Source organism: Echinops telfairi, unplaced genomic scaffold (genome assembly GCF_000313985.2).
Source record: "Echinops telfairi isolate 266 unplaced genomic scaffold, ASM31398v2 ScPeMD7_7421;HRSCAF=8459, whole genome shotgun sequence".
Classification (NCBI taxonomy): domain Eukaryota; kingdom Metazoa; phylum Chordata; class Mammalia; order Afrosoricida; family Tenrecidae; genus Echinops; species Echinops telfairi.
Window position 1 is genome coordinate 4,051,356 of NW_022111321.1, and position 15,006 is coordinate 4,066,361.

Here is a 15,006-nt window from a genome sequence, read left to right on the forward strand (position 1 = left end):
ATCTAGCCTAGGGTTTAGATTTTAAAGTACTAATGAGAAAAGGAAAAAAATATATATATATGAAAGTTTTTTAGACTAAAATTCATGAGTGTTAAACTATACAGGTTAAAAACACAAGTAATTAAACACTAAAACAGCAATTTCAAATGAATCAAGCACTTTAAGCAATGGAAGACCTCAAGGATGAATTCAAGGCAGAAAGGTCAGTTCAGAAATTATGGAGACTTCTTTGGGGGACTCTAAAGGGTTAACCTGGGTAGCTTTTCTCGAAGGACACTGGGTGATCATGGGGGCTTCTGAGGGGGACGTTTAAGGAAATGGAAAGCTGTATGGGCGAGGAAATGGTTAGGAAAGCTGAGCCCAGGGACACGTGTCCACCATGACAACACCACTGCCAATTCTTTGAGGATAATGAGGGCTGTCCTGTGAGAATGCCCTGGGTAGCTTGACCATCCCCTCCCTACATTCCTGATTGGATCCCTTCAGACGAATCTTTGTTCCGTAAGTTGAAAACACATTTCAAAGGAAGAGGATGTGAGGGTACTGAAGTGGTCGTTTTGACTTGGTATAAAGTGCATAACTCATAACTCTTTGGGGAAGAGAGGTGAACACACCGGAAGCATGTAGACTTAGATAGAGGGTACGCCGAGAAGCATTTTGGTATTTTGGTTTAATAAGGGTTTATGTGATTTTGTGGCAATACTTTTTTGACTTACTCTAGCAGATGAGACCAAATGAACAATAGTTACTCTAAAGTGTGGCTGGGGGTGGGGGTGGGGAGACCACTGGAATGGCAATCCTGAGAATGTTGACACCATGTGCAGAATGTTACCAGTATGATTTAAGATTATGTGTTGAAGTGGTTGAAAGGAAGCCTGTTTTACTATATATCTTTTCACCCAAAATACAATATATATTTTAAAGTCGGGATTTCTTCTTTCTTCTCTCTAGTTTCCTAGTTTTGAGAGAACTCTACTGCTGATAGGACTTGAGCTGTCCTGTAGCAAGATACTAAGGGACGTCTCTAGCCAACAGCTGGTAAGGAAAAGAACAAGGGTTCAGTTCAACAGTTCTTGAGAAACTGAATCCTGCCAACCAAGTGAGTGAGCTTAGAAATGGTGGTACCTAAAGTGACCCTTCACATCGGACCCAGGCCTGGCCAACATCTTAACTGCAACTTCATGAGACATTTGGAGACAAAAGTTTCCAGATGAGCTATGCGTGACCCACAGAAACGATGTGATGGTAAGTATTTGTTGCTTTAGGTCCTGTGGCTTGGAGTAATTTGTTATGCAGCTATAGAAAGCAAATGTAAGCATCACCTCTGGTTTAGAGGGAAGAAAACTGATGGACAGACTTAGGAGCTTGCCCAGAACTTGACCCCAACATCCTTGTTCTTTCATGACAGTGTTCTGTATCTCAGTAAGACTGAGCTTTGCTGTAACTGTGATGCACGCCACCCATGACCTAGTCACACATTTCACTTGTCATTAGCTACTTACTATAGGTGATTTTCTTCACCACTCTGAATTTGGGTTGGTCATTTATGCAACATTGGGGCAGGAATCTATGTTCCTGGACACTTGAAAGAAGGAAGAGCCAAGATTGAGCAAGGCTTAGATAAAGTGTGTTGACTCTAGGCATTACCTTTCTACACGTTGTTGCCGGCAGCTTTTATCATGATATCTAAAGACCCCAGGGACCTTGCACAAGACCAGCATCAGATTAAAAGCAGGTGATCTTGTGAGAAAAGTACAATCATCTGCAGGTGGACGTGACAGGGGCAGCTGGGTAACAACCTGTGGATTCAGATGGTGTGTTAGGGTAGACTAGAGAAACAAATTCAGGGAGACTCATATGTATGTAACAGAGAACTTTCCATCAAAGAGTATTTGTGTATTAATAAAACATCCCACCTAGTCCAGATCAAGTCCATAAGTCCAATATTAACCCATATGTCTGATACCAGTCTATAAATTCCTCTTCAGACTCATGCAATACATGCAATAGCACTGAATGCAGGAAGGTCACAGGCCTGTGGCTGGAAAGTCTTGTGGATTCAATGGTGGTGGAAGCATCTCAGCACTGGTGTGGGTGTCCACATGGCTTCTCCAGCTCCTGGGTTCTGGCTCCAACAGCGTAGCTCCATGTGGCTTGTCAACAGGAATGTGTAGCAGAGAGAGATTGTGTGTCTGGCCTCCAGTGAGCTGTTTATCTTTGTTGTGCCTCCAAATGAGGTCATCAAACTGTGACCTGACTGACAGGCTAGATACCACCCCTTTGCAAGTTGACAGTTTATGTAACTTCCAGGCCATGTGGTTTGGGGCAGGATCACAGCTACTTACAAGGAGTATCACAAATAGGTTTCAGTCCCTAGGAAGATGCGGTTGGCAAGAGTTATCAAGGATTCTGGGTTAGTCTCTAAGCAGTGAGCCGTCTGGTACCGGGGTTCCTCACCATCTCATGAGCTCCCAGCATCTCTGCATTCTCAGTGATGAAGGGACTGGGGACAGTGCTGGCTCCAGAGTGTGATGGATGCTTTAGAATTATGCTTCTGTTATTAATAGGTTTATATTATGTAAACTACAAGCGAACAGATAACTGGAGGCTGCCATACAATTTGAGCAATTCAGGTCCCCGCCTACTGCAGCCTTGGTCCTGGATGTTCTCAGTGCCCCCCAATTAAGAATTCTTTGAAACTGTGCACATTTCCCATTTTCGGGTTTGCGAAACATGATATTGTAACTTTGATGCAAGGGTTAAGTCATCTGTGGTGCATGCCCCATTGCCTATTTGCACGACATCTGTTTTGGCTTAGAGCAAATGGAGATGGGAGGTGTGTGTATATGTGCAGTTGAGCTGGTCACTAGGGACTTCTAAGTTTTTCTTTGTTTTTGGTTTCATAGAACCAGAAGTTTTTGGTTTTATAGGAACAGAAGTTTAGAGATCAAAACAAGTTTGTCATATCCAGGAGATGTTAGCTTGGATCTAATCTGAGAAATTGAAAGAATTAAAAAAAAAACATTGTCAAGGAATTTTGTAGCTATGAATAAGCTATACATAAGCACTTTAAGCAGTATTACTGTAGCATGGATTTAGGGTTTTCTCCTTACAAGGGCTTCTAAACCTGGGACACTAGAATTCATCTATCATTTCTTAAATATCAACCATATCCTGTCTAGCTATTGTGTCATCCTGGGATTACCTTCATATCTAAGACATCTTTGCTTTAGAATTCTTCTTCTATTATAGAATAGGCTTATATTATGTGAACTACATAATAGGTTTATTATAATCATTTATAATATATAACAGATAATATATATAACATATATAACAGTTTATAACAATATAAGCTACATGTATGGTAATATAATATAAATGACATTAAAAAATATAATAATAATAAACATAATAGGTTCATATTATGTAAACTACAAGCAAACAGATTAGAGGCTGCCATACAATTTGAGCAATAGTCATAATAATGATCAGAACTAAAAATGGTGATACTGACTTTTCAATACTATTTTAATAAGAACAGGCTGCTGAACTTGAGACACAGGGAATCCAGGATAGATGACTTCATCAGGACCAGTGGTGAGAGGGGCGAGGCCTGGAGGGTGAAGGGAATGCCGGGTGAAAGGGGGGAACCAATTACAAGAATCTTAGACTCCTCCCTGGGGAATGGACAGCAGAGAAGGGGGTGGAGGGAGAAGTCGGACAGTGTAACTTATGACAAAACTATAATAATTTATGAATTATGAAGGGTTCAGAAGGGAGGGGGAAGGGGGAGGGAGGGGGGAAATGAGAAAACGATATTGAGGGCTAAAGTGGAGGGCAAATGTTGTGAGATTGATGAGGGCAACAGGTGTACATATGTGCTTGACTCAATGGATGTATATATGGACTGTGATAAGAATTGTATGAGCCCTCAATAAAATAATTTTTAAAAAAAGAACAGGCTGCTGATTGGTTGTTTTTCTTCTTGTGCTATATTATGTGTCTATTGGTAGTTATTTATTTATATGACTTGAATTTTATATTATGCCAACTTATTAAATGGAAAAGATATTTGATGTGTTAGTTCAGGCTGACTAGAGAAACAAATCCAGAGACACTCATACGTGTGTAGGAGAACTTTGTATCAAAGAGCTATCGTACATTAAGAAAATATCCCAGCCCAGTCCATCTCGAGTCCCTATTAAGTCCGATATTAGCCCATATGTCTGATACTAGTCCACAAATTCCTTTTTGACTCACGCAGCACGTGCAATGATGCCGAATGCAGGACAATCACAGGCTGGTGGGTAGAGTCCTGTGGATCCAATGGCAGTGGATGCATCTCCAGGGCTCTGGCTGCCATCAGTGTAGCTCCATGTTGCTCTTCAATAGGAAGGTCAAGCAGAGAGGGTTTGTGTCCTACCTCCAGGGAGGAAGAAATGAAGTTCCCAGAACCCCCATGAGAAGCTCATGCCCACAAGGAGGCATCATCAGGCTGTGACCTGAATGACAGGCTAGACTCCACCCTTTCACTCTATTTACCAAGTTGACATGAAATTGTATAACCACCACATTTGGAAAGAACCATTTTTTTTTAATGTCAAAAGTACTTTATTATTATTATTTTTTTTTGCAAAACCAAGCAACAATATACAACAAAACAAAAATAGCAACAAACCACTGACAAAGAAAAAAACAACACAACAAGAAAGAAAACCTTGTAGTTAGTTCAAGGATCGTTTGTTGACCTTTAGGAGTGTTTTCCAGTCCAGTCTGTTGGGGCACCACACCCTGGCCCCAAAGTCCATCTTCAGCATTCCCTGGGGAACTCGTTGCTCCTTTCCCTTGCTGTTCTCTTGCACCCCCTTAGTGTTTTGCCTCGGTGTGGTGGGATCAGATTGAGCGCAATTCCCACACTGTGTCTCCAGTGCTGTCCCCTGTAGGGCTATGGGTCAGTGAGGGGCATCATGTCTCATAGTGGGGCCGGCCATGTGGTCCTCTCTGTGGCCTGATTGGGGTCATCGTCCTCAAGGCCTGGTGGGCCAGGATGTGCTCCACTCCCTCCTCCTCCCCCTTCATCTGCTCCCGTGTGCTCCAATCAGATATGGCCCTCTCCCGGAGCTGCAGATTCAATGTCGTCCTTTGAAATAAATTTTATGGGGGAAGGGGCAAGTGTCCATGTAGTAGTTGGGATTGGGGTCAGCCCCTCATAAAGTACTTTAAAAAATAAAATAAAGTATTTTTATTTTTAGGTGGCTCTCTCGTGTGTAGTCAACGATTTATTTATGTTTCTCTCATCTCAACCCATCCCTGTATCTAACCACGTATCTGAGTGAAGTGCGTTCTCCTCCTCCACCTCTTTTTGCTCTCACCCCCTTCTTTCTTGCCCTCAATGTCGAGTGGGCAGAATTATAATTATTGTTCGGTTATTTGACGTTATACTTGAGATTAAATCTGTGTCTATGGAACCACAACTGAACTGGAACAGCATATATATAGTAGCATTGGCAATCTCATTTTCCTCGTCACCTTGCTACTGCCGTATAATTCGTACAATGCCGATCAATGCCAAATAAATGAAACTCTTTAACCTGGTATCTCTCTTGCTCCCTTAAATACGTACAGCTTCCAACCCAATATAGGAGCACTTTGAGTTGGAATCAACTTGATGACAGTGGTCCGATTTGGAGTTTTTACTGTCAGAGTTGTGGGCATGAGCATGGGCCTGAGCTTGGCAGAAGTTCATAGGAGCGATTGGATCTGGTAGGTTAGAGAAACTGCATGTCATTCTGGACTAGAGGGCAAGGGTGAGCTGGTGGGGTGGGAAGGGTAGGAGGTCTGGAGGGTAAGAGATGATCCTAGAAATAAAGGCAGACTCTGATCAGGAATAACCTTTTAATCCAGGCTCAGAGCTGGTTTCTAAAAGGTTAAGAGGAACTGGACTTCAAGAACCAATGGAGACTTGAAGAAATCCCCAAGATTATCGCCCTAAGATACCCCTTGAACTTGACCTGAAGCCACTCCCGGAGTCATCGTTCACCCAAATGGTAGACTGGCTTATAAAATAGACAATATCACCTGCAAGTTACATGCTTTCTTAAACAGTCACCTGGGTGGGACCAAATAATCCCCCCTTTCACCAAAGCAGAGTGATGCATTGAAGCTCAACCAATGGCCAAAGGACAAACACGTTGGAAATCAGGAGAATGGCAGTACATTGTGACGATTACCCGTGACCTCATGGAGCAATCTGTACAAAAATTGTTAACTGGGAACCTAATTTGCTTTGTAAATTTTTACCTAAAATACAATAAAATATTATTTAAAAATTAAAAGTGAGGGAAAGCATCTAAGAACTCCATTTTCATTGCCTGAAAGAAATACCATGAGCCTCTCTCACTGCCTCATCTTCGGACAACCACTCATTTGTTCTCCATGTTGCTGCGTTTTTAAAAGAAGTATTCTTGATTTAATATTCACATATCATATTCTAGAAAGAGTTGTGCGTACATCATCACAATCAGCTCTACTGCTCCCTCCCTCTCCCACATCCACTGAGGACTCCCCAATTCCCCCTACCTACAAATTCTTCATGAGCACAATGAACATTCTTCTCAGTGTTACCCACAGTTTTGTTATAATTAGAACGTGTCGGTTTCAAAATAGGGCCATATGGTTCCAATTGAGCCTTACTTTAACGCAAGAGGTGCAGTGTTCAAGTGCTTGCCTGCTAACCCAATGGCTGGGCTCTGTGGGAAAATGAGGTAGCAATCTACTTCCGTAAAGATTACAGCCTTGTAGACCTGGGGGGAAGGTCCACTCTACCTCGGTCTGAATCAGCTCAAAGGCAGTGGATTTGGTTTTGGTTTGTTTAGCATGGAAAATAGCTGGAAGCTTTTTTCATCATTTTAAAGGTGGATGTGCAGTAAATGAAGATGGTGAAGGAGATGGAGAATTTGTTGTGGGTAGTAGTCAAGTTTGGTTTAGGGAGTCCTGGTATCGTAATGTGTTACATCTCGGATCGCTGACCCCAAAGTTACCAGTTCAAATCCTCTAGCTACTCTGTGAGGAAAGATGAGGCTTTTCCTGTTCTGGGAAAGATTGACAGGCCCAGAAACCCACTAGGGGCAGTTTCACTCTCTTCTTAGGGTCTCTATGGGTCAGAATTGACTCAATAACAGTGAGCTGTGTTTTGGGGGGAGTGGCGGGTTCAATCATTTAGAAATGATGGCAAACTGACATAAGATTAAAGGACTGGTGTAAGTTGTCAGTAAACTGGATGTTCATGCTCGGGGGCTTACTGTACACGTTCTTGATCAGATATGTGTTTTGCAGATATTTTCTTTAGTAGGTGACTTGTCTTTGCATTCTCTTAGCAGTGTCATTCAGAGAACAGATTCTTAATTTTTATAAAATCCAAGTTACCAGAGATTCAGTTGATGAATTGTGTCTTTAGAACTATATCTAACAATTTCTCTCCAAAGCCAAGGTCTTGTAGCTTTTTGCTCATAGCTCGTTTGGGATGTTTGCATCAATGTTCAAGAGGGATACTGGCCTGTCGTTTGTGGCTTTTGTTCAGTTGGTTGCTGTTGTCTTTTTCGCAATGCCTGTGCCTGGGTCTGGTGAGGCTTACTCTGGTAGAAAGCATGGAGGGACCACCTTCTCCACTATTTTCTGTAAGAGTTCCGATAGAACTGGTGTCCTTTCTTCCTTATGTGTTTGACTTCAGTTTTTCAGGGTCACCCAGTTGTGGCTCAGCATGACTCCAGGTGACAGAGTAGGTCTGTGCCCAGAGAGTTTTCTTGGGTGTAAGCGTATTGTCAGTTCTTTCTCCTCTTAGTGGAGTTCTCTAACACCAAGCTAAACGCAGTGCCATTGAGTCAATTCTGATGGTGAGTAACCTGATAGAACAGGATAGAACCACCCCTGTGGATTTCCACGACTATAACTCTTTGTAAGAGTAGAAAATCTCATCTTCCTGAGGAGCAGCTGATAGTTTCCAACTACTTACCTTGAGGCTAGTAGAGCAATGTGAAACCCATTATGCCACCAGGGCTCTGACTCATAGTGACCCTACAGGACAGGGTAGAACTGGTTTAAATCTCTAACGTTTGGTTAGCAGTTGACTGCTTAACCACTTGCAGCATCCAACCAAAATGCACTGCCGTCGAGTTGATTCTGATGGTTAGTTCTGACGGTATGGGGTTTCTGAGTTGTAAATGTTTACAGGAACAGACAGCCCCATCTTTCTCCCTTGGAACAGCTGGTAATATTGTAATATTGAATCAAACTCAAGTTAATTCTGACTCAGAAACACCCTAAAGGACAGGCTAAAACTGCCTCCATGGGTTTTTAAGACTGTAAACCCTTATGAGATTAGAAAGCTTCATCGTCCCCCTGCAGCTTTGGCTTGTGGTTAGCAGCCCCAGGGTAACCCATTATGTCATCAGGGCTCCGTTTTGCAACATCAGGACTCCTTAAACGTTTGGTAGAACTCATTCTATCAGAGCACACGAATGTCTTCCTGTATCCCCCACTTTCTTTATTGACACCATTTCTCCTTCCCTCTCTCGCTCCTTTTCCGCTTTCATTTCTTCCTTTTAAAACCGGCCCAAGCTGTTTGCCTTCCTTTTTCCTGCAACATTGCCCACTACCCACTGCCATCCGTCGATTCTGACTCATAGAAACCCTGTGTAGGGGTGTGAGGCTGAAAATCTTCATAGGAGCTGATAGCCTCTTCTTTCTTCTGCAATGGCCCTGGCAGTTTTAACCACCGCTTTGTGGCTAGAAGCCCAACATTTACCCAGCAGCTCCACCAGGGCTTCTTACTAGAACATTAGATAAAATGATTATATGCCAGTGATGTTTTATTATATGAATAATTTTGGTTATGATGCTGAGCTCAAATTTACAGACAGTTTTGTGAGAAATTCAATATACTTGAGGAAAAGTTTGCTTACTTAAGTTTATTCCTTAAATTTTGCCACTTAACCAGAGAAACATTATGGTCCCAGGTTTTTATGTCCTAAGATACTAAAAAAAAGAAAGAAACAAACAAACAAACAAGAGATAAAAAAGAAATGCTGGTTTTATTGTTGATTTTAGTGGAGACGGTCAATTCCTCTTGGTTCTTTAAAGACCTGGCAGTACTATCATTTTTCTGGATGTACTAGAAAAAAATGGTTCAGTACATTCTGAACCAAGAGACCGAAGTGGCCGATACACTAACAATTTGGCGTGGTGTCTTCCTAGATTTTAGCCAGCAATACTGTTGTGTGTTAGAACACGTAGCAGTCTCAACTAGAGACCCAAAGCCCATCTGTAGGCAACTGGACATCCCCTTTCAGAAGGGTCATGAGGAGGAGATGAGACAGTCGGGGTGAAGTGTAAAAATGCTGAAACATACAACTTTCCTCTAGTTCCTAAATGCTTCCTCCCTCGCTGCCCTCCCCCCACTATCATGATCCCAATTCTACCTTACAAATCCAGGTAGACCAGAGCATGTACACTGGTACAGATAAGAGCTGGAAACACAGGGAATCCAGGACAAATAAACCCCTCAGGACCAATAGTGAGAGTAGCCATACCAAGAGGGTACGGGGAAGGTGGGGTAGAAAGGGGGAACCAACCACAATGATCTACATATAACCCCCTCCCTGGGGGATGGACAACAGAAAAGTGGGTGAAGGGTGACATTGAACAGTGTAAGAGATGAAAAACCAATAATAATGTATAAATTATCAAGGGTTCATGAGTGAAGAAGGGTGGGGGAGGGAGGGGGAAGATGAGGAGCTGTTATCAAGGGCTCAAGTAGAAAGAAAATGTTTTGAGAATGATGATGGCAACAAACGTACAAGTGTGCTTGACACAATGGATGTATGTATGGATTGTGATAAGAGTTCTAGTACGAGCCCCCAGTAAAATGATTACAGCCACCAGGCAGCAGAAAGATGATCATAATAAAGATGAATAGCCATGGAAACCCACAGGGGCAGTTCATTCTGTCTTACAGGGTCAAAATGAGTCAGAATTGACTCGGCGGCCATCGGTTTTTTGAAATCCATGCTAAACCCCCTGATGTTGATCATTGTCTTACGTTATGTAAGAGCATGGAAAGTGCTTTTGTTCTTAAAGACACATTTAAAGTTAAGGGTAGAACATGCACAGCATCCTTGAAAATGGTTCAGAAAAAAAGATAAAGAAAAAATTTATGATAAAGCAAATATGGTCAAATGCTTCCTGGTGAAACTTGGTCACAGGTTTACATAAATTCTTTGTCCTGTCTTTCAAGGGATGATGTGTTTTGAAGTAGAAAAAATTTAATAAAAATAAATTGATTTCTTTAAGTATGGTTGAAATAACTCCCAAAGATAACAACACCACTAGTGCACTAATAAGACAGGTGTTCCAACCATCTACTCCCACACCTGGGGAATTAATTTTGTACTAGTAGGCACCATGGATATGGACACAACAAATTAGTGGATGTGAGCATGTCTGTGCTTGCAGGTTTCCATAATAAAAATAATTAAAATCAAGCAGCAGCCAGAGAGAAGAATAACCAAAAAAACCTGACATGTAGGATGACTTTGGATAATCTTGAAATTATTTTTCCTCATTGATAAAGTTCATATAGCAATGCTTTGGCCCATCAAAAAACCAAACCAATCTCAATGCTAACCAGTCCATTCTGACTCACGGCGAGCCTAGGGGACAGGATGAAATTGCCCCTGGGAGTTTCTGAGACGGTAGCTCTTTACGGGAGTAGAAAACCCTGCCTTTCTTCTGAGGAGCGGTTGGTGATTTTGAACTGCTGACTGTGCAGTTAGCAGCCCGTTTTCTAACCATGATGCCATGCGGGCTCCTCATTTTGGCCCACAGTAGGTTTGAATGTGTTTTGGTTGAGTAAAAAGTCTCTTCTCTTACTGAGTTATGCTAGCTTACTTTCCCCCCAAATAGAACCTGAGATAAAGGTCTGCAGTTGGTGGTTTATTCTGGGAAGTGACTGGGAAGAACAGGAGAGAAAGACTGGGAAGGGTGAGAGAGGGAGGGATGGACGTCAACCCATGGATGATCAAACCAATAGTTATTGTGGCATCTGGTATTTGATCCCATCAGGAATCCTCTGCGAAGCCGTAAAGTACCCCCCCGGAAGTGTCTACTTGCCACAACAATGATTGGAGTTAAAAGGAGGGCTGAGAAAAATCTAAAGGTGGGCACAACACAAGAGATGTCTATGACTAGCATTAGGGAGGCTTGGTGATGGATGAATGGTTTCACATTGGGCTGCAAATAGCAAGTCACTCCTAGCCACCCCTTGGAAGAAAGATGAGTCTTTTTACTCAGTCAAGACTTAATAGTCTCAGAAACTCACAGGGCCAGTGCGACCCGGTCTTACAGAGTTGCTATGAATGAATTGGATTCAACTTGATGGCTGTAAGTTGTTGTAACTGGTGTTATTTTAAGCCAGTAGGTACACATGCAGTGATTTGATACAAATTAGAAAGCATGAAATATGGCAAAATTATATTGAGTTTTATTCATTTTTATAGGTTATCAATCACACATTATTATGCTAGTAATAACTAAGTATCCCATTTTTATTATATACAGACACTACACTAAGCATCATTGTATTGATTCATTTAATTCTCAGAACATATCTCAGTAGTTCTCAACCAGAGGCAAAATCACACTCCCATTTAGCAATGTGGAGACATTTGGGGTTGGTAAACTAGAGGGAATGCTACTGAGCAGAGGCCAGGGATGCAGCTACCCATCCTACAATACACAAGAAAGCTCCCCCACAACAGAAAATGACCTGTCCTCAAATCACTTTAACAGTGAACAGCCCTGGTATTTCTTTCTTTTAAAAAAAAATTTTTTTTTTTAAACCCTTGTGTAGCCCTGGTATTGCTTTATCTCTCTTATTCTATAGGAATAGAGGGTAACTGGGGTAAATGAACTTTAGAAAATTTTCTTGGGTCAAAAAGTTAAGTGGCAGGGGCTTCCTCCCAGCCGAGAGCTGAAACAAGAGAACAGTGGGTCTCACAGCGTCTTCTGTGTTTAGAACATTCCCTCCCCAAATAGGCAGAATTGCTCTTGACCCTTTGGGGCACCTGTGTCTTTTCCCGTGCAAACTGCAATATGATCTTAACTGCCCACTCACAACTCATGTCCATTCGTTTCACAGGTGCCTCTGGCTGAGCATTTCTTTTGAATAGGAAAGTTAGCCTGCAGTACAGTGAAGTTCAAGACCAGGTCATGCTCACTGGCTGCCATACGGTGTTAGACGTTAGCTGCAACAACTGCAGTAGCAAACTAGCCTGGATCTATGCGTTGGCCACTGCAGGCGGCCAGCGTAATAGAAAGGCCGTGTGATTGATCCTGGAGCAGGCTCTAGTTCGAGAGATCAAGGGCTTTGAGGAGGATGTACCATCTAATAACTCTTTTTTTTTTAATCGTTTTATTAGAGGCTCATACAACTCTTATCACAATCCATACATACATCCATTGTGTAAAGCACATTTGTACATTCATTGCCCTCATCATTCTCAAAACATCTCCTCTCCACTTAATCCCCTGGCATCAGCTCCTCATTTTTCCCCTCCCTCCCCGCTGCGCCCCCCTCCATCTAATAACTCTTGTAGAAGAAGAGATAGATGCCATCTTTTCCCAGCTCCCCTTTACTGAAAACAAAATCCCCTTACACACACTGTCACCTTAGCATTGGATTCACAAAATGTGAGACTCTAAGATGGAACCTTTCTTTTTCCTCTTTTAAAAAATGTCCACCTAACAGTAGTGTCTAGAAAAAATATGTATGTAGATGCCACTAACTTGCTTTATTGTCCCCTATGTTTACATCTCGAGGCAGACTGGTCTGACCTGTAGCTACACAGTAGGCTAAGTGAAGTGGGGGGGGGGGAGACTATCTGGGCTATTAGATTGAAAAACAGTGTGTTTTATGTAACTTTTGAAAGGAGAATAATGTCAGGTGCATGGTTTTGAAAATTTGGGGGTTCCATTTTAAGTCACCCCCCCCCCAAAACCCCCACCTAAGTTATTTCATTTGATTTGCTAGCGTCAGAGAAGAATCTGAGTTTGTGGCCAGTGCTGAGGTCCAGTGTAGTGTGACCTGTGCTGGCCACTGTGCCGTATCATAGTCTTGTTGGACATGAACCAGAGCACCAAGAGCCCATTCTCCCTTCTCTGCCTTGACCCCAAGAAGTCACCATTCCTAGTTACCTGTCACCATGTAGTCGGTATTGACTGGATTGGAAAGTGTTCCCGAAAGAGGGCAGAACGGTTTGTCTTTGTTTCCACCAAACATAAGCAATGAAAAGTGCTGGATGTAAAAAGAAAAGAGTGATAGATGTTTTTGGCCCTGGGTTACGTTTTAGAAGAAGGGAGTATTTGATAAGTAATTTAATTACTTATTTGTTGTTGCTGCTGTTGTGAGGGGTCACCGCATCGGTTCCGCCGACCCATAGCAACCACATGCACAACCACACGGACCCTGCCCAGGCTGCTCCAGCCTCACAATCGCTCCTGTGCTTGAGCCCAGTGTCGCAGCCATGGTGTTGAGCTAGCTCCCGGAGGCCCTTTCTCTTTTTGACTGCCCTTCACTTTACCAAACCTGATGCCCTTTTCCAGGGACCGGACTCTACTGACAACATATCCAAAGTATGTAAGACAAAGTCTCGCCATCCTTGCCTCTAAGGAGCACTTTGGTCGAACGTCTTCCAAGACAGATTGGTGTATCCTTTTATTAGACCATGGTACTTTCAATATTCCTTATTTAAGTAATTGTACTTATTATTAGTGTTTCTTTTAATTTCTATGTGCAATCGACTCTGTAGAAAATATTACTCTTTTATATGAGGGGAGAAATGAAGCAGTTGATCTAAAAATGCTGCTTTATAAAACATGTAAGCCTCACCCACCTCTGTTTTATATTGATTTTAACAAGTCTGTAGAACTTCATACTTTTCATCAAAAGACTAGTTCTCTTATTAGCACTAGGACGATTTTTTCCAGATCTTAGAAGTTTACTTATTGAAATTGAAACTGCACTTGGTCCTCTCAAGTAGAAAAGGCTCAAATTTACCTCAAGTGGTTATTTTAGTCCCAATTGTATGACATTCTGAAGAATGTAAATGCAAATGTTTCTTTATGTAAATTACTATAAATTCTGGTGTTTGTTTCTGGGAGTAAAAATGGAATCTGTGTGAGTGCTAAAACAATTAAAGAGCTGTTAAGTGATATAGTTGGGATAGAACTCTAATCTTTGCAGTTCTAAAGCCCATCTATACCTATAGCCATGCCAGACTGCTTTCCATGAACACAAAAGTGTAAATGCATTTTAGAAGTCCTTTGTGAAGAGCTCAATGCAATTGGCCCAATGGGCCTGTTAATGTAGTAATCATAACAGAGAGCTGACAAATGCAAATACTGATTGGAAATAATCTACGTCTGTTTTTACTGGGTGGAGTCAGTATCTGGGAAATTGAAAGCAGATTCTCATCTGTCTCATGACTCTGGAGTTCCATCACTTAGCAATGCAACACCTGTGGCAAGGACCACAGGGTCAGGATGAGGTGCATTTGTAAAGTGTGGAGTTATGCTTTTTCTTATATTCAGGAACACAGCACACGTTTTCAAAACTTCTTAGTTCACGTTTTTGTTTTCCACCTGCCCCTCTATTTAACGTGGCAATTAACCACAACATCTAGACTCACTCATGTCCAAAGAAAGACATCATTACCCATTAGAGCAGCTTCATTGAATCAAGTCTAAGACTGGTCATCTCTGCCCGGAGCGATCACTGCCTCTCCTACTAGCCTGCCTTTTGCATGAATGGTTTTCCAAGAGAGCATAAAAGGGTGCTCTATGATAGTGGGACAGGAGGAGAATCAAGGGAAATAGAAGAAAGAGCTGGGAGGCAAAGGGCATTTATAGAGGTCTAGATAAAGACATGTACATATGCAAATATATTTATAT

The 15,006-nt window shown here is 42.0% G+C and overlaps 1 pseudogene; it reads left to right on the forward strand.

The window, feature by feature from the left end:
- The first annotated feature begins 1,217 nt into the window (after positions 1 to 1,217).
- On the forward strand, positions 1,218 to 14,738 carry LOC101663426 (annotated as a pseudogene).
- The last annotated feature ends 268 nt before the right edge of the window (positions 14,739 to 15,006 follow it).